The sequence below is a fragment of the Cibotium barometz genome, chromosome 5 (assembly GCF_041138505.1).
Source record: "Cibotium barometz isolate CiBa-2024 chromosome 5, ASM4113850v1, whole genome shotgun sequence".
Classification (NCBI taxonomy): domain Eukaryota; kingdom Viridiplantae; phylum Streptophyta; class Polypodiopsida; order Cyatheales; family Cibotiaceae; genus Cibotium; species Cibotium barometz.
The window spans coordinates 54,003,054-54,017,877 of record NC_141050.1 but is presented as its reverse complement, the minus strand read 5'-3'; the positions used below and the strand labels follow the sequence as shown (position 1 = coordinate 54,017,877).

At 44.1% G+C, this 14,824-nt stretch overlaps 1 protein-coding gene across 2 annotated transcripts in view; it reads left to right on the top strand.

Moving 5' to 3' along the window:
• Nucleotides 1-14,456, top strand: part of LOC147638649 (MSF1-like family protein) — a 31,250-nt gene extending 16,794 nt beyond the window's left edge. The window contains exon 2 of one of the 2 annotated variants that reach the window (XM_086798582.1): nt 13,926-14,456. The gene's annotated coding sequence lies outside the window, so the exon portion shown is untranslated. Of the gene's footprint in view, nt 1-13,918 lie in introns of both variants that reach the window. The other variant, XM_086798581.1, reaches the window with a different exon arrangement.
• Nucleotides 14,457-14,824: the final 368 nt, after the last annotated feature.

The window sequence follows — 14,824 nt, the reverse complement described above, 5'->3', positions numbered from 1 at the left end:
CAGTGGGACTTTGGACCAGTGGTTGGCTAAGCCTGAGAACTGCACTGAAAGATGAATGACAGTGTCCAGGACATGGCCACTGAATGAGGGTATAGGCCAGTTTACACTAGTAAGTGGCCGCCACTGAAATGTGAATGTATCTTGAATTCTAAGCAAATTCTGAAGTGACCATAGTGGTCAAAGATGGTCAGGAGACCAGAAGGAATGCAGATGACATCATCCCTAAAATCTAGGGAATTGCTATTTTTGGCAGTGTCGGAATTGAAAAGTGTTCGCGTCAGTTTGTGTGGAATGTCAAGGGGACCAAAAGCTGACAAAGGACTGTTGTGAGAATGTGAACCAGTCAGGAGATTTTTAGCCTGGAAGATTGCATGTGGAAAAGGCTTAAAAATGTGCCAAGTGTCAAATTTATGTGCATTTTCCTCATTGAGAAGAGGGAAGCGTGGGAATTTGGGCTGAATGAGGCTCATTTGCAGCCATCAGGGTGGATTGTTGCACGTTAAGAGCTATTGTGGTGCACTCCCTTGCCCTGCAACTCATGTATTGAGGGTTGAGCTTGCTCCCCACAGCCTCTCTCTCTCTCTCTCTCTCTCTTGCAGACTATGGAAGTGCTCTCATCAGATAAAATCAGGTACAGTTGTGTGAATTTCATGCTTATATGCAAATGCTAGTTGCCTCCTTGAACAGGAACCGGTGTAGTTAGTTTCTACACCAAAGCAGGGACGGAAGAGGGTAATAACCTCTTCAATACAACGCTGTTTCAGCACTGTTTAGGTGCTGTTTTTGGGCTGTCATGTTGCCCGGTTGATGCCTGAATGCAGTAGGACTTTGCTAAAGTCTTCCAGGACAGTACAAGGGTTAATATTGGGTAGTCAGATGCCTATGGAAGTGAGCCTGTCAGTTGGGACTCATTCTGAGATGTTATGGAACAGTTTTAGTGCAGTTATGTTGGCAAATTTCTCCCAGAATTTGTAAAACTCAGCTGGTGCATGTAGAGTGCTCTGTTGCACTCGTGCTTTGTATTTTCCAACTTTTTAACAATAAAGAAATACCGCAAGGGTGTTGGGTTTTATGCTGTGTATGCACCCAGAGGAGTGCTAGTGATCATCAGTAGGTTACTCGGGCACTTTTTACTTCAGTTAGTGGAGGTTTTTTCCCCCCGTTTAGTTCAGTTTCACTTATATGCAGTTTATAAGTGTTTTGGTCCACCCGGCACATTTATGGCCGGACATGTGAACACTTATCTTTTAGGGTCACTATCATGTGGCTATTGTACTTGATTTTTCTTATCATTGAAGCATATTGGAAGTCGTGCTCTCTCATCTTGGTTTCCACGCTTGCTTGCTTGAACCTGTGTAAACCCTAACCCTAACCCTTGAGTGCCTTCAATTGGTATCAGAGCATTGAAGCTCTGCATTGCTGCTGCCCGTACAGCATACGTACACACCATTGTGCGCCGCCATCAGCTCAACGTGCGCATTAGCTGCCCATACGTACAGTCAAGCGCCGCCTACAACCTCAGTACCTGGTCGCCTTCAGTCGGGTACTGTACCTGCATCGCCTTCAGATACTGTACCTGCCCGTGCCTGGTCGCCTTCAGTCGGCCTTCAGCCCGTACACCTTGTATGCGCCGCCTTCAACTACAACTGTGCGCTGTACAGCATTCCGTACCTGACAACGCCGTACAGCGTACTGTACCTGTCAACGTGTACCAGCCCCGTACAGTAAGCTCCGCCAGAAAATTGCCGCCTGCAGCTGTGCGCCGCCTTCTGTAACCTGGTCGCCTTCAGTCGGGTACTGCAACAGTCAAGCGCCGCCTGCAGCCTGTAGTACTTGTTCGCTGCTGTCAGCATCAAGACCAGCTCTTGTCAACGCTGGTCGCATTGAGTACTAAGTCGACTTGCTTCCGTACAGTCAGCGCTAATTTTCACCTGCACAGAGAAACGTGCAGCTTTAAGTGCTGTGTACTTGGCGACTGCACCTGGCGACTGTACCTTTAGTGCAGCATTCAGTGCTGCATACCTGGGGACTGTACCTGCAGAGATACGTCTGTATGATTTCGTACCTGGCTTCCGTACAGAACCAGTAGACTGTACAAGCATAGTACAGTCAACAGTACCTGCAGAAATAACACAACCTACACAGTCATTCGGTGGTAAGCATTAAAATTCAGTTTTTGGGCATTTTTATTTTCTCTGTGAAAAATATACAGGCACAACAGGCAGATTTTCTAGCAAAGAACTATACAGGTTTTTTTGCACAGTTTGGGTGCAGCAAATTTGGGCATTTTTGGGGCATTTTGGCATTGTGTACGCCATTTGCTGCTCTACTCAGTCATTGGTGCATTGAGCTGCACATTCAGAGGATTGAGAGTGCAGGCAGATTTGTGTGAACTGTATTCAGTGGAGTACAGTTGTTATCAGGGTTTTTTGCTATTGGGTTTTTTGGTAAACAGGTACAACATTGTGCGTAAAGCATAATGGCAAATCAACAGCAAAGTGATGTATTCACATATTTGTCTAAGGAAGACAAATTGGATGGCACGAACTACTCCTTGTGGAGTTTTATGCTGAAAAATGTGCTTGTGGCAAAAGGTCTTTGGGATTTTGTTAGTGGTGATGAACCACGTCCAGGTCCATTGGCTCCAGAGACTCCTCCCCAAGGGGGTGCTCGTGGACGAGGACAACAGGTACAGGCTCCAGGACAGCCATTGCCTGTTCAGAGAACAAATGCTCAAAAGACATGGGATGCCAGGGATGCACAAGCTTTGTCACTCATTGCATTGTCAGTACAGAGGTCCATTATACCTCATATTCGTTCAGCTGGCTCTTCACAGAATGCATGGGTGACTTTGGAGCAGATGTATGCTGCTCGTAATGAGGCTAGGATCTCATTTTTGAAAAGAGAGCTGGAAAATCAGAAAATGAATGAAGGAGATGACATGTCTAGCCACTTAAACAAGCTGCAGGATTTGAGAGAGCAACTCATCAATGTGGATGAGATTATTCTTGAGACACAGCTTGTGTCCACCATCTTGCACTCTTTGCCAAGATCTTACTTGGCTTTCCATACCTCTTTGAACCTCAGCATGAGGAATGCTGTTGAACCCCTCAAGTATCAGGAACTTGTTGCTCTCTTACTACAAGAGGAGCAAATGAGGAAGAATATGAATATGAACACAAATGCTGAACAAGCATTTACTACAGGTCAAAAGGGGAAAGGAAAAACTCAGCCAAAGAGTGCAAATCAAAATTCAGGTGATGGTGGTTCTTCACAGGATACCAAGAAAGGTGATGGAAAGCCCAAGAAGAAGGGCAAATGTCATTACTGTAAGAAGCCAGGTCACTACATCACGGAATGTAGGAAGAGGATTGCCAAAGAGAAGGCAAAGGAAGCTGGGATGTCAGTTAATGATACTTCTAAAGCTCCTCCAGAGACTGCTTCTTTTGTTGAGGACAGGGATTACTGTTTTTATACATGCAGCTATGATGCCTCTTGGTCTTCACAGGCACTCAATTTGACAGAGCATGCATGTACTTGGTATTTTGATAGTGGTGCCTCAAAGCATATCACATCTCGCAGGGATTTGTTTAGTCATGTTGGCCCTGCCCCTGTTGGCAAAACTGTTCAGTGTGCCAACAATGCTTCATATCCAGTTTGTGGCATTGGGGAGATTCAGCTTACAGCCATTGATGGCTCAATTCTCCGCCTTACAGATGCCTTATATGTACCAGGGATAAAGAAGAATTTGTTGTCCATTTCTTCTTTAGCACATTGTGGAATGCAGGTCTACTTTGATGATGATAAATGCATGGTCAGAGACAAAGCAAATGCCTTGACCTTGATGCTTACTGGTACATTATGTCATGGACTTTATGAGTTGGATGCATTTCAGCCAGTGGATCAGTCTGCTTATCATGCATTCACTCTTACTCCAGCTATGGTTGATGCGGAGTTATGACATGCTCGCATGGGGCATGTAAATTTTGGTAGTCTTATGCATATGCAGCGACATAATATGTTTACAGATCTACCTCTCATGGAGAAGCCTCCAGATCACATTTGTGAAGGATGTATTTTGGGAAAAATGCACAGGTTTTCCTTCCCACGTGATCAGGCTCTAAGAGCAACTGCAAAGTTGCAACTTATACACAGTGATCTTTGTGGACCCATGCAGACGAAGTCATTAGGTGGTTGCTTTTATTTTGCAACATTTATTGATGACTTCTCTCGTATATGCTGGGTCTATCCTTTGACACAGAAATCACAGGTATATGATGCATTTTTGGCCTTTGTAGCACTTGCTGAGACAGAGTCAGGATGCAAGGTGAAGACTCTCCGTTCTGACCGAGGGGGGGAATATATGTCACATATGCTGAATTCTTTTCTTGGGAGTAGAGGTATAAAACATCAGTATACTACTCCTTACACTCCACAGCAGAATGGGGTTGCAGAAAGGAAAAATCGGTCACTCATGGAGATGGCCAGATGTATGCTAAAGGCAAAAAGACTACCACATATCTTTTGGGTGGAAGCAGTAATGTGTGCTTGTCATATTTTGAATCGATGTCCCACAAAGGCATTGGTTTCTATTACTCCTTTTGAGGCTTGGCATGGCCGCAAGCCTTCTGTATCGCATTTTCGTATCTTTGGCTGTCTTGCATATGCACACATACCCAAAGAGTTGAGGAGGAAGCTGGATGATAAAGCCACAAAATGCATTTTTGTTGGGTATAGCCGTGAGAGCAAAGGCTACAGGTTATATGACCCACTATCCAGGAAGATATTCATCAGTCGGGATGTGATTTTTGATGAAAAATCAGAAATATCCATGGCTGGTTATGAGGCAAATCAGTCTGAAAATGATGTGTTTGAAGGTCTACTACCCTCTTGTACATTACTATTTGGGCATACAGTTTGTGCAGGATAACAGAGGCATTGGGTTGTTGCAATCACGTTATGTTGCTAAACTTCTGGAGAAGTTTAAATTTCAGGATTGCAAGCCTATTAGTACTCCTATGGAGCCTGGGATGAAACTGTCACTACAAGATGACAGTGTTTCCTTTGATGCCACTACATATGCTCAGGCTGTTGGGTGCCTCATTTACTTGTGTAATACAAGGCCAGATATTCAGTATGCAGTCTCTCAGTTGAGCAGATTCATGCACAGCCCACGGTTGTCACATTGGCAAGCTGTGAAGCGTGTATTTTGTTATTTGTAGGGTACCTTGTCTCTTGGGTTGCTTTATCCTGAGGGGGGTGACATGCAGTTACACGCTTACAGTGATTCAGATTGGGCTGGTGACTTTGATACCAGACATTCCACTAGTGGAAATTGTTTCTTTCTTGGCGCTTCATGCATTTCTTGGCTAAGCAAGAAACAAACCACAGTGGCCACTTCGTCTTGTGAGGCAGAGTACAGAGCAGCCTACACTACTACTGTTGAGTGTGTTTGGCTGCGTCGTCTCATGACTGATATGGATATTTCAGTGGAGGAGCCTACACCTATCTATACTGATAGTCAGAGTGCCATTGCTGTGGCCAGGAATCCTGTGTTTCATGCTCGCACGAAACACATTGAGATTCACTATCATTTTGTTCGGGAGAGACTCCAGGCAGGAGATATCAGTCTGATCTACTGTCCTACAGATCAGAATGTGGCAGACATCTTCACCAAGGCATTACCACGTCCGAAATTTGAAGCATTCCGCAATGCTTTGAATTTGTTTCCTTTTGGTGGATGATGTACAGTGATCACATATCACTCCAGGGGGGTTTGTTGGGTTTTATGCTGTGTATGCACCCAGAGGAGTGCTAGTGATCATCAGTAGGTTACTGGGGCACTTTTTACTTCAGTTAGTGGAGGTTTTTTCCCCCAGTTTAGTTCAGTTTCACTTATATGCAGTTTATAAGTGTTTTGGTCCACCCGGCACATTTATGGCCGGACATGTGAACACTTATCTTTTAGGGTCACTATCATGTGGCTATTGTACTTGATTTTTCTTATCATTGAAGCATATTGGAAGTCGTGCTCTCTCATCTTGGTTTCCACGCTTGCTTGCTTGAACCTGTGTAAACCCTAACCCTAACTCTTGAGTGCCTTCAAAGGGGTGCCGGACTTCGGGGCCAATGTGTTGTTGAGCGAGGGAGCGAGGATTCTGTTCGTGAATGAATTACCGCTTTATGTGTCCATAGACCGGTTTTATGGTTCCATTGCCGGGATAGGGTCCTTGATTACAAGATCTTTCTTTGGATACAGGATTCCTTTGAGGGCTCAGTAGACAGCATGGCAGATAAGGGAGAAGGAAACCTCCCGGCAGAAGAGAGTTCCTCTTCTACCCGCCGACACCGTAGAGATATGACAGGTCCTAGAGTGTCAGCATCTGAGCGGACACAGCCATTGTCACAACCAGCCATGTCAGTAGAAGAACAGGAACAAGAGGATTTATTTCATGCGCAGCTCCTGAGCATGGTTGGTACCTTTGAACAGCTGGTGAAGAATCCCAAGATGAAGAGATATTTGCAGTCAAGGACAGGGGATTCCCAGGCTGAATCATCTCAGCATGCAGTTGAGAGGGCACAGGAACAAGTGCCAAGGATGCCACAGCATGTAGAGCAGACACCAGCAGTGGCAGCTGATCCAGTGCAGCATGTTACACTGGCATAGGTACAGGCATTTAATGGCCAGGGCAGTAATGTGCAAAGGGTTATGCCGACCATTCCTCCATTCGTTGCTTCCCAGCCTGGCTATTTTGGTGGTGGGTCTGTTTTCCAGGCCATGGCTAGGCCGCCCACAGTTTTGCCAGGACTGATGTCAAGAGTGTCACCAGGAATGATGCCTATGGAAGCTGTGAACCCTCTTTATGCCAATATAGGTGTGCAACCCGGATTTCAAACTTATTTTAGTCCAGCTTTGGGGCCCGCAGCACGTGTTAGTGTGGCTGAATTATCTCAACCTAATGGACAAAGAGCAGTAAGGACTGATGCAGAAAAGGTGCAAAAGGATTACAAAGAAGGAGGTCAAGCAGTAAAGTTTGAGACTTTCAGTGGGATGCAAGACAAATTGAAAGCGTTGACTTTTATTCAGCAGTTTGATGCAGCATACACTGGGGGTAACTTTACAGAGTCTTCTAAGGTGCGAAAGGCTGCTACTTTCTTGAAAGGTAATGCATTGCAGTGGTGGACCTCACTGTTGATGCAAGGACAAGCACCTGCTACATGGGTTCAGTTTAAGCAGCAGTTCTCTTTTGCCTGGCTTACAAATACTTTTGAAGTGGATGTTATGACAGCATGGCACAAACTTGATGCAGCCAACTGTGTAAATTTGGAAGAGTATAATAAGAAGTTTTGGGATGCACTCTTGCCAGGAACTTCCTACAGAACAGTGCCATTGTCAGAGCAAATAGAGAAGTATTGCTGTGGTTTGCCCAAAGAAATCAGGGATTATTGCATTAAGACCAATGTTTCTAATATGACTCAGCTCATTGAGAATGCAAACATGGCTAATGCATTGCTACAGGGAGGTTCATGTGGCTTTAAGAGCACAGTGAACAAGGAACCTCAGGGCAAACAGGAACCAGTTGTGAAGAGGGATTTCCCACCTAGACCATTTTATAGAAAGAAGCCATTTGAGAAGAAGACTTGGTAGACACAGCCTCAGAAAAGTGCTGGTCAAGGCAAAGGACAGAAGAGGCCATTATATAGCAAGTCATATGAAGAGAGAAAGGCATTGATGCAAGCTGGGAAATGTTTCATCTGTGAACAGAAAGGGCATATGGCTGCAAAATGTCCACAACAGCCAGCAAAAGATGCCGAGGATAAAGAAGGGCCACTTAAGAGAAAGACAATGCCGAGTGCAGGATTGGTACCTGACATGGTTGGTGACCAGCCATGTGATAATGCTACAGAATTGTGCAGAGCATGGGGTAAAATCAGAGATGCTACAGTGCTGATTTTCTTTGACCCTAGTGCTCGAGCCAACTTTATTTCACCGGCATTGGCAGCCAAGTTGGGAATTCGTGCTGAAGAGATGGGACCAGTTGGACAGGCTGATTTGGCATGCCCTAGGCATTCAGTTCCTGTCACTCCTATACTTGGCAAACTTCGCATGCATATACAGAGTTATGTGGACACAGAGGAGTTTCTTATCATGCCCTTGGAAGGATGTGATGTCCTGTTGGGAATTCCATGGTGTCATAGGAAACATGCAGTGTTGGATGCTTTTAATAGGAAAATCACAATTGTACATAGGGACAAGACTCATGTTCTGGATGTGAAGCTGAAAGGAGAGTCTGTCCCAGTTATTTCTGCTTCTGCCATAACTTCAGTAATGAAAAATCATCTTTCTGCGTACTTGGTTTTTGCAAAGCAAGTGAATGAAGTTGAAACTGATTTGTCTACACTAGACGAAGGTAGAAAAGCTTTCTTGGATACGTTTAGAGACTGTTTTTCAAAGTCTTTACCAGGAGAGTTACCCCCTGAGAGGCCAGAGGATCATGCCATAGATCTTATTCGAGGGTCTAGTCCGCCCAATAGGCCACCGTACAGGGTTAGTGCAGCCCAGCAGAAAGAGATTATGACACAGGTTAATGAGCTGTTAGAGAAGGGACTAATTCAGCCCAGTAGTTCCCCGTTTTGTTCACTTGTGTTACTAGTACAGAAGAAAGACGGTTCATGGCGAATGTGTATTGACTACATAGCCTTGAACAAGAACACGATCAAGAGTAGATTTCCGATTCCGCGCATAGATGATATTCTTGATCGTTTGCAAGGAGCAGAAATGTTTAGCAGGATAGTTTTAAAGAGTGGGTACCATCAGATCAGAATCAGACCCGAGGATGTGCACAAGACCGCATTTCGCACTACATTTGGTCTCTATGAGTTCTTAGTCATGCCCTTTGGATTGACAAATGCTCCTGCCACATTTAACAGAATGATGGACAGAATTTTCCGTCCTTACAGAAGCTTTGTGGGCACATTCTTTGATGACATGATAGTCTATTCAAAGAGTGAAGAGGAGCACAGAGACCATCTGACAGCAATCTTTAATGAGCTGAAACACAACAGATTGCTCATTAATGGCAAGAAGAGTGAATTCTTTCTAGAAGAAATTCACTTCCTTGGGCACATTGTATCAAAGGATGGTGTCACAATGGATCCTGCTAAGATTGAAGCAATCGTTTCATGGCCAGATTTACAGACTGTGCATGATGTTCGCAGTTTTCTTGGCCTATGCTCTTACTACCGCAGATTTGTAAGGCATTTTACAGAGATTGCTTCACCGTTACATGCGCTTGAAAAGAAGGCCATTAAATGGCAATGGACAGATAAAGAGAAATCAGCATTTAGATGCTTGAAACAGAAAATGACTACATATCTTGTGTTGATATTGCCAGATCTGTCTAAGTCATTTGTTGTGCAGTGTGATGCATGTGGGAACAGCATTGGTGCTGTCTTGATGCAGAATGGCCGAGTCGTGGCATATGAGAGTAGAATACTCTCTGACACTGAGAAGAACTATCAGATTTATGAGAAAGAGCTGCTAGCTGTGATCCATGCACTTACTAGTTGGAAACACTATTTGCTTGGTGCTGATTTTGTTGTGCAAACGGATCATCAGACGCTCAGATACTTTCTCACACAGGCAAAGTTGTCAGAGAAACACATGCGCTGGGCAAATTTTCTGTCAATGTTCCATTTTCAGATAGTGCATGTGGAAGGCAAGAAGAATGTGGTTGCAGATGCATTGTCTCGCAAACCACAAGTGTCAGCTGTTTCTATTTCTTATCACCAGAAATTGGATGATATGAAAGAGCAGTATGCCAGTGATGAAGATTTTTCCAGAATCTATGAGCAGCTAATGAATAATCAACATCATGATCACTATGTTCTGAAAGACGGCTTTCTCATGATGCATGGAAAGCTATGTGTGACTAAGCAGTTAAGGCCGAAAGTAATGCTAGAAAGTCATGCTCCACCATATTCTGGACATCGAGGCATTGATGCTACAGTGAAAGCGGTTGAGACTTTCTTTTATTGGCTAGCTTTGAGACGTGATCTTGATGCTTATGTCAGATCTTGCCTAGTATGCCAGAAAGTCAAGTTTGATAGACAGAAGGCACTTGGGTTATTGCAACCACTGCCTATTCCAGAGAGACCATGGGAAAGTATTGCCATGGACTTCATTTTTGATCTTCCAAGGACAACGACAGGGAATGATGGAATCTGGACTATAATATGTAGATTCAGTAAGCAGGCACACTTCATTCCTGTTAGAAAGAAGATAAAGCCCGAGCACATGGTTAAGATTTTCATACAGAATATCTTTAAATACCATGGTATGCCACAGTCTATTGTCAGTGACAGAGACCTAAGGATGACTAGCTTGTTTTGGAAAGCATTGTTTGAGAATATGAGCACGACCTTGAAATTCTCATCTTCTTTTCATCCTCAAACTGATGGGCAGTCTGAAGAGGCTAACTCTACTGTCTTGGACCTGCTGAAATGTTATGTGTCAGAACATAAGGCAGCTTGGGAGCATTATTTGCCATTAGTAGAGTATGCTTACAACAATACAGTGCATTCCTCTACTGGCAAGGCGTCTTTTGAAATTGTTGAAGGTGGCAAGAAAGTACCTCCCATTCTGCAGACAAAGGATAAGATATTTGAAGTAGATCGGTATGTTGAGGGATGGCAAGAAGCCTATAAGAAGGTCAAATATGCCTTGGAAAAGTCACAAGCTAAGCAGAAAAGAGCTGCTGACATGCATCGTCGAGAGCTCTTGTTTAAAGAGAATGACTGGGTCTTATTGCGTTTTGAAAAGGCACGACTGAGAAAAAGAAAGGGCAAGGAACGTCTGTTTCCTAAGCTCAGTATGCGATATTATGGTCCTTTCCAAGTCTCAGAGAAGATCAGCGATGTGGCATACAGGTTGAAATTGCCAGACACTTGGAAGATCCACAATGCATTCCATGTGAGCCTGTTGAGACCTTTTATTGGCAATGTGCCAGAAGATATGGTGCCAGAGGAACAGCCTGAAGTGGAGGAATTGGATGAAATTCTGGTTCCTGAGCAGATTCTGGCCCATAAAGACAGAAAAGTGAAAGGACAAGTTGCAAGAAGATACTTGGTGAAATTCAGAAATTATTCACCAATGGATGCTAAATGGATGGATGAGGTTGAACTGGCTGATTCACCTCAGTTGATGCAACTTCACAAGGAAGCCTTCCTGTTAGAACCTGCAGTGGTTTAATATGCTTTTTGAAGCTGAATTCTGAATGACCTGTACATTTGTATTATATGTTTGGCAATGTACAGTTTTGACATTTGTTGTCAATGACTTAATCAATGAATGAACTTCAGTGCTTTGAAGTTGTATCTGTTACGCTTCAAATGAATGATTTACATGTTGTGACACTAATAGTACAAGATATATGATATCGCCCTGTGTTGCATCCGGAAACATGTATTTGAAAGGCTTGAACCTGCGATGGCACAAATGGTAGTGGGGAATTCCTATCATCGTCCCGTGTCATCCGTTGGCAGGAGATACATGCGATGACACTAATCACCTGGGGAATCTGGTGCTCGTCCTATGTCATCCGTTTGCATGTGGACTTGCAATCGAGGTCGCTTGCTTCTTTCAAGAGGGGGGTATGTCACCAGGAGGTGAAACTTTTTGGAGTTGTTTTCCTTATTTACATTTCTTTATAAATATATATTTTTCTTTTCTTTCTCTTTGGTTGCTGTTGCTTTCCCCCGAGATCTCTTGGAAGGGCTTGGACCATTGCAATGTCAGAATGGGTCAACCAGTGGGACTTTGGACCAGTGGTTGGCTAAGCCTGAGAACTGCACTGAAAGATGAATGACAGTGTCCAGGACATGGCCACTGAATGAGGGTATAGGCCAGTTTACACTAGTAAGTGGCCGCCACCGAAATGTGAATGTATCTTGAATTCTAAGCAAATTCTGAAGTGACCATAGTGGTCAAAGATGGTCAGGAGACCAGAAGGAATGCAGATGACCTCATCCCTAAAATCTAGGGAATTGCTATTTTTGGCAGTGTCGGAATTGAAAAGTGTTCGCGTCAGTTTGTGCGGAATGTCAAGGGGACCAAAAGCTGACAAAGGACTGTTGTGAGAATGTGAATCAGAGGAGATTTTTAGCCTGGAAGATTGCATGTGGAAAAGGCTTAAAAATGTGCCAAGTGTCAAATTTATGTGCATTTTCCTAATTGAGAAGAGGGAAGCGTGGGAATTTGGGCTGAATGAGGCTCATTTGCAGCCATCAGGGTGGATTGTTGCACGTTAAGAGCTATTGTGGTGCACTCCCTTGCCCTGCAACTCATGTATTGAGGGTTGAGCTTGCTCCCCACAGCCTCTCTCTCTCTCTCTCTCTCTCTCTCTCTCTCTTGCAGACTATGGAAGTGCTCTCATCAGATAAAATCAGGTACAGTTGTGTGAATTTCATGCTTATATGCAAAGGCTAGTTGCCTCCTTGAACAGGAACCGGTGTAGTTAGTTCCTACACCAAAGCAGGGACGGAAGAGGGTAATAACCTCTTCAATACAACGCTGTTTCAGCACTGTTTAGGGGCTGTTTTTGGGTTGTTATGTTGCCCGGTTGATGCCTGAATGCAGTAGGACTTTGCTAAAGTCTTCCAGGACAGTACAAGGGTTAATTTGGGCTGAAAACAGAGCTGAAAACAGGTCTGTGCAGAAAATTACAGCAAGCTGAATTGTGATGTTTTGGACTCCATTGGGAGATGCCTATGGAAGTGAGCCTGTCAGTTGGGACTCATTCTGAGATGTTATGGAACAGTTTTAGTGCAGTTATGTTGGCAAATTTCTCCCAGAATTTGTAAAACTCAGCTAGTGCAAGTAGAGTGCTCTGTTGCACTCGGGCTTTGTATTTTCCAACTTTTTAACAATAAAGAAATACCGCAAGGGGCACCAGACTTCGGGGCCAATGTGTTGTTGAGCGAGGGAGCGAGGATTCTGTGATTGTGTCTGAGTAAGTCCAGGTTATTCGTGAATGAATTACCGCTTTATGTGTCCATAGACCGGTACCCTGCTCAGCTTTGCGCACATTCCGGACAGTCTTCCCTGTGCATCATACATGCAGGCACCCTGTCTGCAGCCCAGCCTTCGCGCATGCTACCTGCCCTGTAACAGGCCTGTTCTGCCCTTATACAGCACCCTAGGCTGACTGCATACATGTGCCCTGCTGCACCTGTGCGCCCACCTCAGGTCTGGCCTGAAAAGCCTCCCTGGCTGCGTGCCGCCCCGTCTGCCCTTGCCGCCTTGCATAGGCAGTCGGGGCTTTAGGTTATACCCTGGTTGCTGGAGCTGGTTTAGGGACAAATGATCCACTGCTCATTGAAGTAGTTCAATTTGGCCCAGGGGGCTTTGAAAAGTGTTTTCTAACAAGGAAAGTATTTAGGGTTTCAAATTTTAGTTTTATGCGTAGTGTACCTTTGCACGAAACGTCTTCTATCTTAAGGTTAGCAAGTAACAAGTCAATGTATTATCTATGGTATAGTAGTTTTGACATCCACTTTCGCTTGAACGATCATTTATCAGAGGCCAACCTGCATGCTACATGCAACAATGCAAAATGCTTAACTGTTGAAAAAGATTCAAATCAGGCTCTTTTCTTCAACAGGGGCTTGCCTAGCAGATGCCGTATCTTGTTTGTGTTGCGCCTCTGACACAAGCTTAGAAACCTGATTATCATAGCATGTAGACCAGTTCATGGCTCTCGTCCTCATTCAACACAAGTTTTTCTCTAAAGGCTTTTTTATGGTCACATGCATCAGTAATGGATGCTAGTTTGTTTTCGTTGTCTGAGCTTTTAGTCTGCCTGTCTGTTTTTGAAAGCCTCTGTCATCTTATGGTATCTCTTCTTGTCCCTTTTCCAAGGTTTCAGAGCTTTCCAGAGGATTGGATGTCAATGTGGGAACAGGTGTCGGCTAGTACCTGAAGAACATGAGATGAACTCACGTGTCCTAAAGTTAGCTGCTGTAGTCTAACTGCCTGAAGACCAGTTTCAAAAAAAGGGGGTCTACCAGGGCATGTGAATTCAACCTTTTTCTCCACAGCAGTGACAGACAGCATCACGAGAATAAGAGGTTCCAGATTTTGAGAATCTGGCATCTTTTTGCCAAAATTAAGGATATAATTTTGTTGATTGATTTCATGGGAAGGATTTTAAGATATTTAGAAACACTGGGATGTCTCTGTGCCATCAAAATGATTTCGTCGTCCAACTTTGTGACTAGATTTTAGACCCATGATTTGCTGTGTTTTTCTGTGTTTGAACTCCTAGCATTTGACTTATTATAGACCTGTTGGTCTTTGTCATGTTGGGGGCTCTGCATAGAATGGTAGCAAAGTATGAGGTGATTGTCTTTGAAGTTGGAAGCCTGTGGCTTAAAAGAGAACATATTCTGCACGCATATATATAAACATCCAAATCAAGGTCTGGGTCCATAAATCCATGCGCAGTACCCTTCAGAGAGACAATAGAACTACCCTCTGCATAGAATGGTAGCAAAGTATGAGGTGATTGCACTTTGAAGTTGGAAGCTTGTGGCTTATACTTCATCTAAATCAAGGTCTGGGTCCATAAATCCATGTGCAGTACCCTTTAGAGAGACAATAGAACTACCCTCTGGCTGGCCGGTATCTCTTTTTCCTGATTCCGCAACCTTTATGTTTTCAAATTCCAGTGTAGTTGCCAGCCATGTTGTGAACTCCACATTCTCATGGGATGTTAGCTTTGCATATAAAATTTACCAAGCTGCATGTAAATCTGGCTGGTGACTT